The following is a 19,365-nucleotide window of genomic DNA, read 5'->3' as shown; positions in this document are numbered from 1 at the left end:
GAAATGAATATTCGAAAAAAAGCCGCTTACCTGGGAGCTCACTTAATAACAGTGGAGCCGGCAACATTTCCGGGGTCTTGACATTCAGCTCAAGTAGCCAATGACAACCGGGAACTGAGTGACAATGAAGGCTGATGGGGGAAAAAAAAGGGCAGCTTCGTCCCTGGGTGGTCCCGAACCACCAACCTTTCGGTTAACAGCCGAACGCGCTGACCAATTGCGCCACAGAGACTGATGAAGTTTTTATCCAGGATATCAGTGAGTTAAATCGTCAGATTGCTGCTACCGCAATGTCAATTGTTTCTATCAGTTTTACTCTTCCAAAATAAAGGGTGGGACATTCATTGTGGATACAAGGAAACAGTCCGATCCCACCCACATGCAGACACATTCCTGCCACCGGGAACCAGCTCTCCTACAACCGGTGCCGTCTCCCTTCGAGCCTTTGCGTGTCTTGTCTGTTACCAAGTATTCTGATTGTCCCGAAGCCGAAATTAGGTTTGAATTCCTGATGTGCAGTAACGAGAATCCTTTCAAAGTCTCAGATCAGTTAATTTCACTGATAACATCAGAGTCAATGTTCCAGCGTCTTAAAGAAGGGAAAGGTGCCTTGACTGTCTCTGGTCAGTCGGACAGTTCACCCTTCATTCTCCTCTGATTCCGGTTCCCAAAGAGTTTCTAAAGATTCACAAAGCTGGAGACTGCGTTTTCTGTTTTGGTTCCTTCTCCATTTTCCCACCTGCTAACTGACAATATTTTCCAAAATCTCATCTCAATCCCTCAATGCAAGGCGCATCCTGTCCAGGGATGAGGAAATTCAGTTTTGTGGAGAGATTATAGAGACCGGGATTGTTCTTTTTAGAGCAAAGACGTTTAAGTGGAGATTTCATGGAGCTATTCGAAATAATGTGGGTGAGGGCAGTGGGGACGGGCGGCTTGATGGTGCCGATAGGGAGAAACTGTTTCCACTGACGGGGGTCAGTAACCAGAGGACTGTGATTTAAAGATAGTTAAGGAAAGACAGACTTGCATTTAAACAGCGCTTTTCCTGACCAGCGGATGTCTGAAACCACTTTCAAGCCAACTAAGCACTTTTTGAAATTAAAACAGAAAATACTGGAGAAACTCAGCAGGTTTCGCTTTCCACGGAAGTTGTCAGACCTGCTGAGTTCTACCTGCATTTAATGTTTTTATTTCAGATTTCCAGTATTTTGGTTTTATTGAAGTACTTTCTGAAGGAGAGTCATTGTTTTCATGCAGGGAACACGGCAGCCAATCGCTGCTCAACAAACACACAAAGCGAGAGACTTTACAATACGCAGATCTTATAATCTTGGTTGAAGGATAAACAGTGACCAGGACACATATCTACATCCTGCTGTCTTCAGCAAACTTCAATCTGCAAGTTATGATGATGGTTCTGGCCAGTTTCGAACGAGTTAACTCTTCACATCTTTGGTAAACATGATAACCACTGCCCTGCAGAAACAGGGGACAGGAGAAAAGCTCAATGGGCCTCACTAAAATGTTAAGTGGTGACATCATGCAGCAAAACTTTGAGTCTTTATTTTGAAGAAATGGAATTCGGCTGCTCTCTTTGGGAATGCTGGGAGACAGACTGATCCAATAATGTCATCATCAAAGGGCACAGATCAACAAGGGGCCCATAGTATCGATATCAGATTTCCACAAAGAGCTTTCGACTTAATCTCAATTTCTTTGTCTCTTTCCATAACTATGATTTATTTTCCTCTTTCAACTCATTGTCCAATTCCCTTTTGAAAACTCTGAGTTAAGAGAAACAATATTGAAAGAGGTGCAGGAGCTGCTGCCGTGTCCATGCTCAATGTGTGAAAATTAACAAAGATTCCCTGACTCATTGAGATGAAGGGTTGGACTCGGAATTCTTTTACAATTATTCAAATTTTAAAAATAGTTGATTTCAAATCGAATTTTCAGAAAACAAATGTTTATTCTGACCAATCATCTCCTCATTTTTCTCAGTCGATACCTTTTACCAGCATTTCATTGAGCAAACACGCACAGTCACCACAGGGGCAAAAAACACATCATTTGAAACATTGAAATAGTGAAACACTGAAATAATGAAGTTAATAGTGGAGATGATTTCTGTATGTTACAAAGTGCAGAATGATCTGATTAACTGGCGGAGCTGGTTCGAGTTTCCCAATGACCTGTCCCTGCTCCTTTGCTTCTGTTCTATTTCGATGATAATACCAGTGAAGGGAATTAGGAGCGCCCATAGGTAACGTGGTAGTGTGGCCGAGCGGTCTAAGGCGCTTGATTAAGGCTTCAGTCTCTATGGAGGCGTGGGTTCGAACCCCACCACTGCCAAGCGGTCAGATGATCTACCTTTTGTGATCTGCAGCAGCCCCTTTCAAACCAACAGGTCAACAGATACCACTTCACACCAGTGGAGTGTGCGGTGTTTTATTTTGATCGGAAGAACGAGGAGAGGCAATATAAATATGAATTGCTGTAGGGAAAAGGCGGGGTGCGGAATTACAGTAGTTGAGTTGCTCTTCCAGAGTGTCGACATGCTGAATGACCGTCAGATGTAGCCGTCTATGAATTTATACAAACATTATTAATACAAATCTGGGGCTTGGATTTGTGACTGAGTGTTTAAGGCGGCATGTTTTGAATGCATTGGGATCTCCACAGGTATGCTGGAATCCTGCCAATTACGCTTCTTATCATTCCTGAATTTTACAGTGTACCTGCACAATTAATTGTCCGAATAAGTTGAATAAAACCATCTAAAACCTCCAGCGTTCTCGAATGTCTATTCGCCTGCAAACATTCACAAAAGTTGCAGCGAGAAATGGAACAAAAACGGAAACAGGTTGGTGTCAGGCTTGATTTCTGGGTGTTTGTCTCTCCTAAGAGACATTCCCTTGCTCTTTGTCACTCTCGGTCTATATGTCTGTGTTTGTTCCTCTGTGTGTGTCATTGTGGTTCAGTTCTCCAAGGGCATGAACATCTTTTTCCCATCACAAACTTTATTCACATTGGTTGTGCAGTTTCATATCAAATTGTCACAGAGAAAAATATCAAGATGGAAGATGCATGAGGAGTTTGCAATATTTGTAAGGAGGTGCAGCTAAAAAGTGGAAAATTCAGCGAGAAGTTTTGTTCTCATTTAACACGAGATTTGGAACCAGATCTGGGAGGTATTTGTGTCGGTGTAAACAGTAAAACCTCCCTTATTTCCGCTATATTTTGTCTTGCACAAACATCTCTCTGGTTAGGGTTTTGTAACCTATCGCAGCCCTTCTCTCATTCCCTATCTTCACCTCTATATTTGTTCCCGACCTGTTGCACGGGTGACATTTCCAGCTCTGAGGCAGATCTCCAGCTCTCACTCCACTGATTCTGGCAGAGATGAGCGTCTTCTGTTTTTCATCAAGAAACAACCCAGACTCATTGTAACACTTTTCACGAGGTCAGTAAATCTTCATTCCCTGACTGGGAATTAAACCTGGACCACAGCAGTGAAAGCGCTGAATCCTGACCACTAGGCCACCAAGAAAGCTGCTCAGAAACCTCACCACGTGGCTTATCTATGCTACCTGGGCCTTTTAGTTTTGTTTCAGACCTCTTTCACCAGAGACACGTTTCATAAGAACAGAAGAACATTATAAATAGGAGCAGGAGTCGTCCATTCGGCCCCTCAAGCCTGCCCTGCTGTTCAATATTATCATGGCTACTCTGCCCCAGGCCTCAACTCCTCTTTCCTGCCAGCTCCTCATAGCCCTCAATCCCCAATATTTCAAAAATCTATCTACCTCCTCTTTAAATACTCTGTGAGCTACCCTCCACAACTCTCTTGGTTACAGAATTCCAAACATTCAGTACCCTCTGGAAGAAGAAATTCCTTCGCATCTCAGTTTTAAATGAGTGGCCCCTTATTCTGTAACTATGTCCCCTAGTTGTAGGTTCCCCCATGAGTGGAAACATCTTCTCAACATCCACCCTGTCAACCCCCTCAGAATCTTGCACGTTTCAATAAGATCACCCCTCAATATTCTAAACTCTATTGAATAAAGGCTTCACCTGCTTCACAGTTCTTGATTAGTCGACCCGTTCATCCCAGGAATCAGCCTAGTGAATCTCTTTTGAACTGCCGGCAATGGCAATATATGCTTCCCTAAATATGGGGAACAAAACTGTACACACGACTCCAGGTGCGACCTCACCAACACTCTGTACAGCTGTAACAAGACTTCCCGATTTTTAAACTCCGACCACGAGCAAAACAGGCCAAAATTCCATTTGCCTTCTTAATTACTTGCTGCACCTACATGCCATTTTTGTGTTTCATGCATAGGAACACCCAGATCCCTCTGTGCTGCACTTTTTTGGAGTCTCCCTCCATTAAAATAATATTCTGCCTTTTGATTCTTCCTAACAATGTGTATGATCTCAAACTTTCCTACATTAAACTCCATCTGCCAACTTTCGCCCACTCACTCAACTTATCTATAACCCTTTGAAGATTCCTCAGGTCCTCATCACAACTTGACCTCCCACCTATTTTGTATCGTCAGAAAATTTGGATACATTACACTCTGTCCCCTCCTCCGTGTCATTAATATAGATAGTAAATAATTGAGTCCCTGGGTCTGATCCTTGTGGCACTCCACTACTTACGGCTTTCCAATCTGAAAATTCCCGGCTCTCTGCCTTTTATGTGTTAAATTGGGCTCTTTACATTGCAGGGTTTGTGTAGGGTAATAGGGATCACGTTCTCTCACACACAGAAAGTTTCCCCGCTACATTGCAGGGTTTGTGTAGGGTAATAGGGATCACAGTCTCTCACACACGGAAAGTTTCCCCGCTCGAAAAGGGGTAGAAGCATTAACAGAATTAAGTGTGATGAAAGGTTGCATCTTTCGCGTTTGTTGTTAAATAGTAACTGGATGCATCATCTCAAAACCATGTGACATTTATACCTCTCCAGGTTTCGAATGATATTCTGAAAAATGCATGGCTTGGAAGAAAAAGAGAAAGATGGGGACGGATTTGCTGTAAGGCCGTTCGCACATGTGTGAGGTGTTGAATGAGCTGCTGATGTGTTGTGTCATCTGATGATTCTAATGTTAGATCAATTTCTCTGCCGCATGGCTAAGGTTTTCAGCCAAATTGTACTTCCACAAAACAAGGTTCAGAAGTGCAATAAGACAGCACAGTTTGACATTCTAGGTCGTTCTGCAAGGAGCTGCGTGTTGTTTTTGTCGTCTAGTGATTCTCACATTTGCTTTACCCGCCGAAGATTTCCTGAATCGAAACTCATTGAAGAACAGTAGAACTGGCAACATTTGTGGGAAATGTTCTTACCGCCATTGACAACCCGGATCTGAGTGACACTGAATGTTGATAGGAGAAAAATATTAACAGCTTCGCCTCTGAACCACCAAACTTTACAGTTAACAGCCGAACGCGCTGACCAATTGTGCTACAGAGACTGATGCAACTTTCTGTGTTCTTTGTACAGGTACAGCCAAGTCTTTTTGAACATCAGCACAACTTTCTCACCTCTTCAAACATGTTCTGCTTTGTCGTTTTTTTAAAACTATTTTTACGACCAAGTGAGTAACTTCAGAATTTGCTACATTTTTCTCCGTCTGTCATTTTGTTAGCCAATCACCTCTTATATATTATAAAAACAGAAAATTCTGGCAAAACTCAGCAGGTCTGACATAATCTGTGGAGAGGGAATCCGAGTTAACGTTTCGAGTCCGTATGACTCTCCTACAGAAGTGAAAAGAAATAGAAAGTGATAGACTTTATGCTATTCAAGCGGGGCGGGGAGGGGGCGGGGAGGGGGGCGGTGTGAGGAGGGTAGAGCAGGCGAGATTGGATAGAAGGTCAGTGATAGGTGGGGGCTGAGGAGAGATTGACAAATGTGTCATGGACACAAGACAAAGGGAGTGTTAATGGCAGTGGTCAGGGCTGAAGAAGGTGCGGATAGTGGCATAAAAGTCAGGAAGCAGAATGTGTTAATAGAAGAACAAGGGTCAGCACTTTGTGAAAGAGCAACATGGAACAAGTAACAGATGGCTCTATTTTGGGCTGGGGTGGGGGGAAGTGCGGTGGTTGGGAAAAAAGGATAGAAAAGGGGATAAAAGGGGGGATAAAATAATGAATAAACTAATAAAAATAAGTAAATAAAAATAAAAATACATTTTTATAGCGAGATTTTAATAAGGGTGAAATTAGAGGAGAGAGTTCGCGGTCTGAAGCTATTGAAATCAACGTTAAGTCTGGAAGGCTGTAAAGTGCCTAATCGGAAGATGTGTTGTTGTTCCTCCAGTTGGCGTTGAGCTTCACTGGAACATTGCAGCAGGCCAAGGACGGACATGTGGACTTGAGGGCAGGGTGGAGTGCTGAAATGGCAAGCGACAGGAAGGTCTGGGTCATACTTGCAGACAGACCGAAGGTGTTCCACAAAGTGGTCACCCAGTCTGTGTTTTGTCTCTCCAATGTAGAGGAGACCGCATTGGGAACAGCGAATGCACTGGACCAAATTAAAGGGGGTGCAAGTGAAGCACTGCTTCACCTGAAAGAAGCGTTTCGGCCCTTGGAAAGTGAGGAGGAAGGCCCCTAAAGGGCCAACTGTCAGCTGTTCTTTCACAGAGTGCTGAACCTTGTTCTGCTATTCACACATTCTGCTTTCTTGCCTTTATGCCACAATCAGTATCTTTTTTCGCCCTTACCGCTATCATTAACACTCCCTTTGTCTTGTGTCCCTCACTCCTTTGTCAACCCTTCCTGAGCCCCCACCTATCGCTGACCTTCCCACCTGCTCCACTCAACCCCTCGTACAACAGTACAAATGCCATAACATTTATGCTTCTCTGAAGAGTCACAAGGACTCGAGACATTGACTCTGTTTCTCTCTCCACAGATGCTGTCAGATGGTGGGTTTTTGCAGCATTTTCTGTTTTTAATACAGATTTCCAGCATCCACAGTATTTTAACTTATTAAATTGCTTCTTCGACATTGGTCTGCAGTCTCTCAGCTTTCCACATAATTTTGCCATTTCAGCTGAAGGTTACCCATAGGTTCTAGAAAGGATTGAACTCGCGCCCCTTGACTTACAAGGCAAGTGCTGTAACCACTGAGCTATGGAGCCACCTATTAACTTAAGCTAACGGAAAATCGACCATATTCAGTAAAACGAGGTGGAGGCTGAAGTTCCAGGTGGATGACATTTGATAGACCTGGAAATGTCTGAGAGGGAGAACAGGAAATTAAAAGATGCGACATGAAAGCGGCAGAATTTGATGTGTGTCAGTTACTTTCAGTGATGAATTTCTGCCGCGTGTCGCCTTGTCAGTTTCACAGGAGCCGCAGGGATGAGGTTGGTGACACCTGGTTAAAATGAGGAATGAGAACCGTAGTCAGCAGGATTCAAACCTACAGCGGGAGGGACCAATGGATTTGAAATCCATCACCTTAAACATTCAGCCACGACTAACAACAGCTTTCGAGCTCAAATGTGTTCTTGTCCAATCAGAAATGGCTGCAAAATAAGTCACTCGGCCCGTCGTGCCTGTGCTGGATCTCTGGAAGAACAACTCAACCAATTCCACACACCTGCCTTCCCCCCACAACAATTTATATTTGTGTTGACTCTCCGCGTTTTTCCAAACAAAATAAAGTTCACAACCCGCCCTATAGTAATCTAGAATCTCCTCTTATTCTCTGAAAGGGAATTCCTAAAGTTCCCCAAAGTGGCAATGTGACTTAAACTGTGGCAGCGCTGGGATTCAGATCCACCCCTCGAGGGACTGGAAGAAACCCAAGTCCAAATCTTCATGTTACTTGGTCGGGAAAACTTTGTTAATTAAGGGAAACTGTGCATGGATTCTGCAGAAACTCCTTCTTCAAATGTGAATTAGACAGTTACTTGAAATAGAGAAAAATTAGTCTTATGGAGAGAGAGAATTATATTGAGACGAATTGGTTCCTCTTTAAAAAAGAAGCTGGCACAGAAGAGATGATCTAATGGCCATCCAACCTGCTGTACCATTTGATGATGACATTGTTGATCAGTCTGTCTCCAGCATTCCTAATGAGAACAGCCGAATTCCATTTCTTCAAAACAAAGACCCAAAAATGCTATTGCGGAACTGCATTGTAGTCAGATGCACTTATCAGTGGAGTTTCTGTAGTGTAGTGGTTATCCCGTTCGCCTTACACGCGAAAGGTCCTCGGTTCGAAACCGGGCAGAAACTTTACCGCAACTTTCACATTTAAGTAACAGGAAAAGCTGCGTTGCTCCTTCTTGTTGTTGAATGTTAGCTTAATGCAGTGTCTCACAGCCGTATTGCACTTGCTTTTCGCCTTATCTGTTGGAACTCGCCGGGTAACAGGAGAGTTGGCGATATCTGTCTTTTTTTGTTGTTTAATGATCCAATGACAATCCGGGACTGTGAGACAATGAATGCTGCTCCAGCTAACAGCAATCGCTGTTGTCATTGGCTGAAGAAGTCGGTTGTGTTCTAGAGAAACGTGTCATTTTGTCGGAGAAAAGTGTCTCTGTTGAAAGAGGTTTGAAATGAAAATAAAAGGCACAGAAAGCATGGATAAGCCGGGCTGTAAAGCTGCAAATCTGGGGGTCTAGTGGTTAGGGTTCGGCGCTTATAAATGTCATGAGAATGATTAATATAAATATGCATTACTTCTTGATTGAAAACTGAAAACGCATATCAGTTCCACCTGAATCAGTGGAGTGAGAGCTGGAGTATTGCATCAGCGCCGGAAATGTCACCCGTGCAACAGGTAGCGAACAAATTCAGAGGTGAAGATAAGGAATGAGAGAAGGGCATGGCAGGCTGCAGATCACTGACTATAGAGACGGTGGTTCACGGCTAAATATAGCGGTAATAGGGGAGATTTCACTGTTTACACCGACACAAACCTCTCCCAGGTCTGGTTCCGAATCTTGTGCCAAATGACAAAAAAATTCTCACTGAATTTACTCAGTCAGAAGAGCTGAACACAAGGGAAGAAGGTGGATTTTGCTAGAATGGGTTGAAGATGATGGAATGACTGTGAAGGCAGCAGCAGTGGGGATGGAAATGAAACAATTATAGAAAGTTACTTTGAAAGGGTAGTTGTGATTGGTTGATCAAGAGTGATATTTTTGTCAGTTTGAACAGCAGGAAGATAAATCTGTCCCATTTCCACCCACATTTTGCACCATCATCCCTTTCGTCAGTTTCTGTCTCAGGCCTTGTAACCTATCACAGTCCTTCCCTTTTGTCCTTTCACTCCCCTTCGCCTCTGGACTTGTTTTCCACCTGTTACATCTGTGACTTTTCCAGCTCTGATGAAAGATCATCCAGCTGGAAGATTAACTCAGTTTCTCACTCCACAGACGCTGCCAAACCTGGTTTCATTTAATCAGGAATTTCTGTTCATTGTGACAGTTCACACAGTGGTAAGGAAAAGGATTTCCTTGACCGGGAATTGCCAGTGAAAGCACCAAATCCTCAGCACTGAACAGTCACAACTTCCAGTGAAGCAGAGGGCAATTTTAACTCAGAAACAACCAAATCGATTTTTCACAAAGTGGGACGGAGAAAGACTCAGTTTGAGCGGTGATACTGCTGGAGCAATGGAGAGTTGGGAATCACCCATGGAAGCTGCAAAGTTTTCAGGAAAAATGGCGCCTAGCGTGGGGCTCAAATACATGGCCCCGGAATTTAGAGCTTCATGCTGTATCGATTAAGCTAACCGGACTAGCATTTAAAGCCGTTCATATTCCAAAATATATCAGTAGAAATCCTGATTTCAAGTTGGTGTTTCAGCTTGTTCTGAGTTTAACTCATGTGAATAAAGCTTGTGATGATAAAAATGTTTTCATCCCCTCAGGGAACCGAAGTACATTGACACAAACAGTTGATTACAGATAGACATTTACACTGAGAGTGACAGAGACCAAAGGAGAGGCAAACACCAAGAAAGCAAGGGCGACACCAACTTGGCCAATTATTGTTCCTTTCCAGACTCCAAATTGAGTAAATGTTTGCAGATGAATGGAAATGAAGAAACGCGGAAGGGAAACAGATAAAGCACACGGGAGTGTTGGAAGGTTTTTATTCAATTTAACCAATAACTAACCCTGGAGGCATCTAAAGGAAGATGTGCAGTCAGCCAGACTCAAACCTGCTTCAGGATACCCCAATGGATTTCAAGCCCATTACTTTAAACACTTGGCCCCAACTACAGGCCTTATGGTGATTTTAATGTTGTTCATATAACATCCCAGAACGGTTCTAGCAGCGACAGAGAGTATTCGGCTCCACACCTTCCCGGTCACCCTACAATTTACACTGACTCTCCTTGTTCTTCCTACCAAAATGAAGATCTTAAAAGGACACCGACTTCGAGCCGATTCTGAGATGATGTGACTGAAAGGGCAACACACACAGGAGACTGGAGTCTAAACCCAACCCCCTGAGACCGTTCGGCCATGCTATCTCCACTCAATGCACACTAACCATTGCCTTGAGTGGTGTTTGCACTGAATTCCAACATAACCAAGATAGTCCATTTTACCTCCTGAGCCCCTCATAGTATCAGCTCCAAAGTTACCCCACAGATAGAGGCCATTCAGCCCGTGTCATAGCAACATAGGGCTCAGGAACAGAAGCAGGAATAGGCCATTCAGCCCTTTGAGTCTGTTCTGCTGTTCAATAAGGTCATGGCTGATCTTGTTGTGGGCTCAACTCTAATTTCCTGTCAGCCCGCCATAACCCTTGACTCCCTTGTCTATCAAAAATCTGTCTAAGTCTGCCTTGAATAAATTCAATGACTCAGCCTCCAATGCTTTCTGGGAAAAATAATTCCACAGACTAACAACCCCCCGAGAGAGAAAAAAAAATCTTCTCATCTCCGTCTGAAAAGGGAGACCTCTTACTCTTCTGGAAACCAACTCGCCTGGTCCCACTCCCTCGCCTTTTCCCCGGAGACCTGGATTTTCTGTCCAATCCTCTTTTGAAATCCATGATTAGATCTGCCTCCCCCACACTCTCAGGTAGTGCATTCCAGATCCTAACCACTCGCTGTGTAACAGAGAAACCCCTTTAGAATTATTGGCCTCAGGACAATCAGAATATTTGGTAACAGACAAAACACTGAAAGTTTCAAAGGGAGAAGGCAATTGTTGTAGGAGAGCTGGTTCCCGGTGACATGGATGTGTCTGCAGTGGGTGGGATCAGGCAGTTTCCATGTATCCACGATGAATGTCCCGAATTTAATTTTGGGAGAATGAAACTGATAGGGAACAATTGTCATTCTGGTAGCAGCAATCTGAAGCTTTAACTCACTGACCCCCTGCTTTAGGGTATCTCGAAGAGTCAACTTTCATCAGTCTTTGTTGTACAATTTATCAGTGCATTCAGCTGAGAACTGAAAAAAATCGGTGGTTTGAGGACACCCAGGGGCGAATCCCTCGTCGTTTTCTCCCCATCAACATTCATTACCACACAGGTCTGGCTGGCTCTGTGGATCTGAAACTACAGGAAAATATCGCCCAACGTTGCAAGCTCGACTTTTGCCCTCTGAGTTCCGACAACAACCTTCATTTCTGAACTTTCATTTCAAAGAATATTCTGAATATTCATTTTAAAGAAAATAAACGATCATGTACCTCCATCTAGCCCAGTAGAAATCTATGAAGTTATTGGATCAAACAAACGCATCAATTTTTCTCTCTTCCTCAGCTCCACAGCGAGTGAGACAGGGAAATGCACCAATTATCCAGCCCAACACTCTCCAATCAGCCGCTGCCAGAAGAAACATCCTTTAAAACTATTATTATTTTGCTGAATTTTATTTTGAGAAAGAGTGAAGACTCTGGGAGGTGGTGGCTTAGTGGTATTGTCACTGGGCTAGTAATCCAGAGACACAGGGTAATCCTTTGGGGGCCAGGGTTGGAATCCCACCTAGAATTGAAAGTCTAATGGTGACCATGGAACGACTGTCATAAGAACCCATCTGCTTCACTAATGTCATTTAGGGAAGCAAGAATGACACCAGCCTGGTTCTGTTTTTGTTCTATTTCCCAGTGCAGGTTTCGTGAATGTTTTCCTGAATGAACGGAAATTCGAAAATTCTCGAGTGTTTGAATGGATTAGATTCAATTTAACTGATAATTAACTCTGCAGACAGAGAGTTAAAACCAGGGAAAATGGGAAGCGGAAAACCCCAAGGGATTTGAACTCCAAAGCCTTAACCACTCGGCCACGACAACTGACCCTCTGCACAGTTTAATGTTGTTGGTATGAAATCATAAATGCCTACAGCAGAAAAGGAGCACATTCGGCCCATCGTGTCCGTGTCGGATATCTGGAAGAGCCATTTAACTAATTACATAATCCCACCTTTTCACCCACAGCAATATATATCAATTCTGTCCCTCCACGTCCTTCCTGTTAAAATGAATGACCGCACACATACCCCAAAATAAAATTTGAGCTGGCACTTGTTCGACCTGCTGTTCAAACTGCTCATGTACAACTTTCAATTTCCAAAGCTCACAAACCTCATCACTGTGGCTCCTGTGAAGCTGACAAGGGAACACACGGCAGAAATTCATCACTGAAAGTAAGTTAAACACATCAAATTCTAAACACTTCCATGCTGCAGCTGTTTCTGCTTCTGTCCCTGCCTCGCCTCCAGCTCCCTCTGCCCGTCAAGCTCCCATGTCAATTGGTTGCTTGATGCAGGAAAAATTAGTTAGCAAATCCAATTTTTCCCTGGAAAGCAGGGACAGGAAATGTAAGACACGAGGCTTTGAGTTGGGATGGGTTTACAGGAGCTCATTTTCCTAATTGTCTGAGATACTGATTACAGTGCACAGTATCAATTATCCACAGCCACACTCTCCTTCCAGTCTTGTGCAGCTTGTTAAGCTTTGAAATTGTTAATATTTTCACACTGGATTTCAATGTGTTCAGTCGATGTACTGCAAGAAGGTACACAACAGGCTCATGATAAAAGTGCCTGTTTTGAAAAGGATGCTCCATCTCCATATCATTATGTTTATCCAGAAGCCCTGTTAAAGGTGCAAGAAATATTTACTGGAGTGATGCCAGAACTGAAAAGTTATAACTTTCAAGAACGATTGAACAGGTACAACAGGTGTTCTCTGGAAAACAGTGTGAGGGATGACTTGATCGAAGCTGTGAATGTTAGAAAAGTGTTTGGAAGATGTTTCCACTTGCAGACAGACAAGAATCAATATAACTTAGTCATCAATAAATCCAATGTCCATTTCAGAAGCAACGTCTTTGACCAGAGAGAAAGGCTGAAAATGATAGAAATACTTGGCATATCTGGAAATTTCTTTGGATTGAGATTCAGAGTTATGTTTTCAGGTCTGTGCACTGACTCAGTACAGTTCTGCTGAAAAGTCACAGGCCTGAAAGGAAAAATATGTCTCTCTCCACTGACGCTACCAGGCCTGTTTCGAATTCCAAAATGTTCTATTTCTATTTCAGATTTACAGCATCGCTTTTCTCTTTTCCTTGGATGAGAATGTAGAACTCATTTCAAGAAGGATTTGAGATCCAAGTCTGAGCTGCACACTCCTGGGTAAAGTCACACAGTGAAAACATCATTCACCAGCTGAATGTGGAAATGATTCACTCGATCATCTGATGAGTTGACACAGCAGCAGTCAGATCTGATGGAGAAAATTCAAGTAGTTCATGTGTACAAAGTTTGGTCACCAGTCACCAGAGGCTTTAAAAGTTCAAAGATTAAATCCGCAATAGGCACATTCTTACTGGCAAGACAGAGTTTAAATGTTCAGTGTGTGGAAAGAAAAATAACTTCTTCACCTCACCTGCTATGAATCCAGTGAATTGACATCTAACTGTAGGGGTTTGTTCTGCTGTTAATTACACCAAAGACAGAAGTACGGTACAGGCGTGTGCACCTTGTTGCCTCAATTGATTTAATAATTTTATACCTTGACACTAAATCTTTAGTCATCATCGGATCATCAAAAATAATTTTAGATGCAACAGCATCGGCTTCTAATGGCGGACCTGTCACCCAGCATTCACAGCGGCAGAGAATGTGCCCTATCCAGAGCCCCAGAGATATGAGCATGCGCATTGCAGTGTGTAGTTGGCACCTGCGCATTGCTATTTCCTGTCTGAGCACGCGCAGTGCTATCCTGTGACCAGAGCGGCAGTGGGTGAGAAAATGGCGACTGCAGCAGAATAACAAAGATGTGGGTGGGTGAGCAGGAGGAATGGAGCTAGTGGAGTGGGCAGGGAGGCTTCATAAACACTTGGTGCAGGCCCCAGACGCTTAATAGGAAACTACCGGTCCCGTGTTTGTAGCAAACAGACCGGAAATAGCTGAATATCCCTCTGATCGGCCCGGGGGAGCGGCTGTGCAGCAAGGCGCATGCGCGGTGATCCTGGTCCAGGTAGCAGGAGGAGAGAATATTATGCATTTCTATCCTGGATTGACAGGGATGGATTTTGCAAACTCCGTTTACAGTGGGTTAGAAGGGGAAGATTTACACACAGTAAGCTCAAACCAATGTTTGTCTCTTCGCAATTTCTATCCTGGGCTGACAGTGATGGATTTTTTTAATACTCTTTTTACAGGATGTAAAATGGGAAGGATTTGCAAAGGGGAAACTCAAACCAAACATCACCACAATGTCACTCGATTCATCAGGATCTGAATATTATTGGCCTCTGACTGTAAGCATTGTGTTCCAGCTCATTCAACCACTCACTCTGTAAATTCCTTTCCTCACACCCGTCCTGTTGATCTTGCCTCAAATTTTAAACCTGTGTCTGTAATCCTTTTATGATCAACTAATGTGAACATCTTTATCTACCTTATCTCAACCTATCATAAACTTATACACCTCCATAAAATCTCCCCTCAACCTACTTTGCTCCAAGGAGAACAACACCAGTTTCTCCAAACTAACCTTACAACTAAAATCCCTCATCCCTCGACCCAATCTGGTAAATCTCCTCTGCACCCTCTCAAGGACCCTCCCATCCTTCATAATGTGTGGTGATCATTGGTTTGCACAGACCCAGATGTTCTGTGGCCATGTCTGTGACATCATCACACATTGACAATTACACTGTGACATCATCACACATCGACAATTACACAGTGACATCACCCCGCTCCCTGGGTATTTCCTCAACTGGGAGATTTTTCTCTGACTCCAGTGCTTCTGATATCTTTCCAGCTGCAGGCTCCAGCAGGAGAGTTTACATTTAAAAACTGAAATTGTTTCAGAGTTGAGTATTTTTGACTATTCATCCACAGTTTAGAGCTTTTAGTGCTGTGCTCTGTTATCTGTGAGAGGTTTCATGGCTCTGGGGCTGGTGTGACTCCTTTACTGTGGATCTGAATCCATGTCCATCTATTACTCTGTTTCACCTCTGCCCTTCCTGATCACCTCTCTGCCATTGTCTAACTTTCTCTGTCTCTAATAATAGGTGTATTTTAATTATGTTTAGGATTTTAATGTTCCTTCTGCCAACTGTGTCTAAAAGAGGTTTCCACTGCTGCCCATCCCCTGACTATGTGCTGCTGGCTTCCCAGCTTTATCTTCCCACAGTATCTTTCAGGAATTGTTTTTCCTGAGCTATAGTCCATTTCTCATTCACTTTGGTGCCTATGTTGACCATCAAATTCTGCCCACCCTGAAACGGAAATTAATTAATTCTATTGTGTAATGAAATGTACAGGAGTGTTAGAAAACAACATTTGACACTGAGCCACATGAAGAGATATCAGGGCAGATGAACAAAAGTTTACTCAAAGAGGTAGGCTTTATGTATTATCTTAAAGGAGGAAAGTGAGGTGGAGCGGTTTAGGGGGGAAATCCCAGAGCTTGTGGCCTTGGCAGCTATTGGGGGAGACGCCAAAGGTGGAGCAGTTAAAATCAGGAATGCTGAGCAGGTCGGAATTAGAGAAGTGTAGATATCTCGGAGGGCTGTGAGGCTGGAGGAGATTACAGAGGTAGGGAGGGAGAGACCATGGAGAGATTTGAAAACGAGGATGAGAAATTTAAAATTGAGGTTCTCCTTAACCCAGAGCTCTTGTAAGTCGGTGAGTACAGGAGTGAATAAGACTTGGTTCAAGTGAGCAGAGTTTTGGATTACAGGGAGGCTGAATGTGGGAGGTCAGCCGGGAGTGCGTTAGGATAGTTACGTCCAGAGGGAACAAAGGAATGGAATGGATGACAGATTGAGCAATTACATACAGGGATATGCGGATAGTGTGGAAAAAATATTTTGATCAGATTGAATGTTAGAGGTGGCTCTCACTGTGGGACTGGGTTCAGACGTTCATCTCATCTCACTGTACACCAGCGAATTCACACTGGGGAGAGGCCGTTCACCTGCATTTGTGTGTGGGAAGGGTTTCACTACCTCATCCAACCTACTGATGCACCAGTGAGTTCACACTGGGGAGAGGCCTTTTCAATGTCCAGACTGTGGGAAGTGCTATAAAAGTTCTGGGGAACTGATGCACCATCAACTTGTTCACACTGATCAGAGACCGTTCAGGTGCTCTCACTGTGGGACTGGGTTCAGGGAATCATCTCAACTCACTGAACACCAGCGAATTCACACTGGGGAAAGGCCATTCATCTGCTCCAAGTGTGGAAAGGGATTCACTCAGTCATCCCGTCTGCTGACACACCAGCGGGTTCACACTGGGGAGAGGCCGTTCACCTGTTCCGTGTGTGGGAAGGGATTCACTCACTTATACCATTTACAGAGACACTAGCAAGTTCACAAGTAACTACAGTGATTGGATTTTGCTGTTAATAACATCCAGGACTGAATCATATTTATTGGGGTCTGTTTCTGCTGATGTTAAGAAACTCCAGGTCAGTTATCAGGTCAGTCCCGACGTCATCGCACAGTCCCGCAATATTTCACCAACCATTAAGGAGCCTCTAAGGCCACTAAGAAGTTAATTAAATTCAAATTTACGCTGCCCATCGAACCTAATGGTTGGTGGGCGGGCGAAAAGGCCATGCGGCCTTTACCTTTTTCAGGAAACCTCATCCACGGGCGGGATGAGGTCACCTGAAGCAAATCAAATTTTACACTTGAATTAAAAGCATGAAACAAAAACAGAAAATGCTGGAAAAACTTAGCAGGTCTGACAGCATCTCTGGAGAGACAAACAGAGTTTTGCTTCTTTGCAAAATTATTTTGCAGTATTTTGCTTTTATCGTATTTAATTCACTGCCACTTCTCTTCCAGGAATGCCTACCTTGATGCAGTACTGCCCTGCAGTATTTTGCTTTTATCTTATTTAATTCACTGCCACTTCTCTTCCTGGAATGCCGACCTTGATGCAGTACTGCCCTGCAGTATTTTGCTTTTATCTTATTTAATTCACTGCCACTTCTCTTCCAGGAATGCCGACCTTGATGCAGTACTGCCCTGCAGTATTTTGCTTTTATCTTATTTAATTCACTGCCACTTCTCTTCCAGGAGTGCTGACCTTGAAGAAGTACTGCTCTGCAGTATTTTGCTTTTATCTTATTAATTAAAAACATCTCCCTGCTCATGTGACAGAGTGACATGAGGGGACATGTTTCATAACATGTATAAAATCTTTAATATATATTTTTTCAAATCATTCCACCTCCCTGAGACAGCTCTCTGCCTCAGGGAGATTATGTAGCTCGCTCTCGCGTGCATGTACAAAGGTCACACTTGCCCAGCTCGCACTCCTCCCCCCTCCCGCACAGGCAGCGCTGAGCACTGCTGCTCACGTTTCACGTGGCGCAGGCCTTACTTGGCCCCCAGCATGAAATTGCCTTCCGGGCCTGATTGCAGGCAGTGGTCAGCTTCCCGACTGCCCCACTCGCCCCCGCCAAGCCCGCACACCAAGGGCAAAATTCTGCCCATGGAGCTTCCTTGTCACTAAGATTGAGACAATCCGATCAGCTGCCTCTGCTGCTTCCCTCCCTTCCACTAACCCACCGGGACAAACTGCCTTTAAAATTCCCCCTTGTCTGAGACCTGAACCCACATCTTTCTCCAGTTTCTCTCCCACCTCCCCTCGTGCCCTCTCGCTGCTCATCTTGTCCATGAGACCCACTTTCTGCTGTACTGACCCCACTCTCACTGAACTACTGATCACCCAACTTCTCCATGTTAGCTGATATTATTCACAGTTTTGTCTTTCTCTCTTCTGGTACTGTCCCTTTCACCTTTAAATCCACTGCCCTGACCCATCCTAAAAATGGGATCTATCTTAGGCCCCTCCTATTTCTCATCTACATGCTACCACTAGGTGACATCATCCAAAAGCACCGTGTTAGTTTTCAATGTACACTGACAACACCCAGCTCTACCTCACCACCATCCCTCTCCATTCCTCCACTGTTACTAAATTATCAAACTGCTTATCCCACACCCAGTACTGGATGAGCATAAAATTCCTCCAATTAAAAATTGAAGACAAAAGCCATTGCCTTCAATAACTACTACAAATTCCATCCTGTAACAACTGAGACCATCCCTATGAGTTATCAAAGGGATACATTGTCCGATGTTTATCAAGCCAGGAATCTTTCTTCCTAAACAAGGGAGAGAGAGAGCTATTTCTGTAATGTTCAATAAATTTCTGAAGATTTTATAAGGTTATTAGACAGTGATTTCGCACAGATCTCCCCACCTTGAGAAGGGAATATTCTTATTGATTTCTCACAACTGATTTCTGACTAACCTCACTATTTCTAAGCTACGAGCTTGTTTTCCTAATTTCTTGATGACAAACTGTAGATAACATACTAAAGCTACTAGAATGATCAGAATCAGCAACACAAACCCTTGAGCTGCCACCAAGAATAAATGTCAAAACTTTCCCACTAAAATATAATAACTATCGACTTAGATTCATCCTCCCCATCTGCTGATCATCTGACACAATTCTAAACTATAGACATGTTGTAATTACATCTGGTTCAAAGAAAAGTTCATGCACAGATTTTATAGATTCTCCAGCTCTGTTCACCTGCAACCATTTTGTGGATATTTTCTAAATCCAGATTCTATTTCCTTCTTCAAATTAATTTGACTCACTTTGATATGTTCAATGTGTTTAATTCTTTCCTGAATGTTTGAGAGACAATTTTTATCTGGAATAGGTCTTACTGTATTGATAATTTAAAGCGTTGTTTCATTCTACTGGCCACAATAATCACTCATGTTCTGTTTTTTTTTATTCATTCATGGGATATGGGCTTCGCTGGCTGGGCCAGCATTAATTTCCCAACCCTAGTTGCACATGAGAAGGGTGTGATG

General features: G+C 43.5%; 3 non-coding genes and 1 pseudogene across 3 annotated transcripts; 2 read left to right on the top strand and 2 right to left on the bottom strand.

Annotated features, from left to right (window-relative positions):
• The window catches only part of LOC144673145 (uncharacterized), a 62,465-nt pseudogene that overhangs the window by 41,168 nt on the left and 1,932 nt on the right, over window positions 1-19,365 (bottom strand).
• trnan-guu (transfer RNA asparagine (anticodon GUU)) lies at window positions 159-232 on the bottom strand. Its single transcript has one exon. It is a non-coding gene; the product is annotated as a tRNA-Asn (tRNA).
• Window positions 2,274-2,355, top strand: trnal-aag (transfer RNA leucine (anticodon AAG)). Its single transcript has one exon. It is a non-coding gene; the product is annotated as a tRNA-Leu (tRNA).
• On the top strand, window positions 8,193-8,265 carry trnav-uac (transfer RNA valine (anticodon UAC)). The gene has a single exon. It is a non-coding gene; the product is annotated as a tRNA-Val (tRNA).

Source organism: Cetorhinus maximus, unplaced genomic scaffold (genome assembly GCF_964194155.1).
Source record: "Cetorhinus maximus unplaced genomic scaffold, sCetMax3.hap1.1 HAP1_SCAFFOLD_305, whole genome shotgun sequence".
Classification (NCBI taxonomy): domain Eukaryota; kingdom Metazoa; phylum Chordata; class Chondrichthyes; order Lamniformes; family Cetorhinidae; genus Cetorhinus; species Cetorhinus maximus.
Note: the sequence above shows the minus strand (reverse complement) of the source record. Positions and strands in the feature narration are given on the sequence as shown.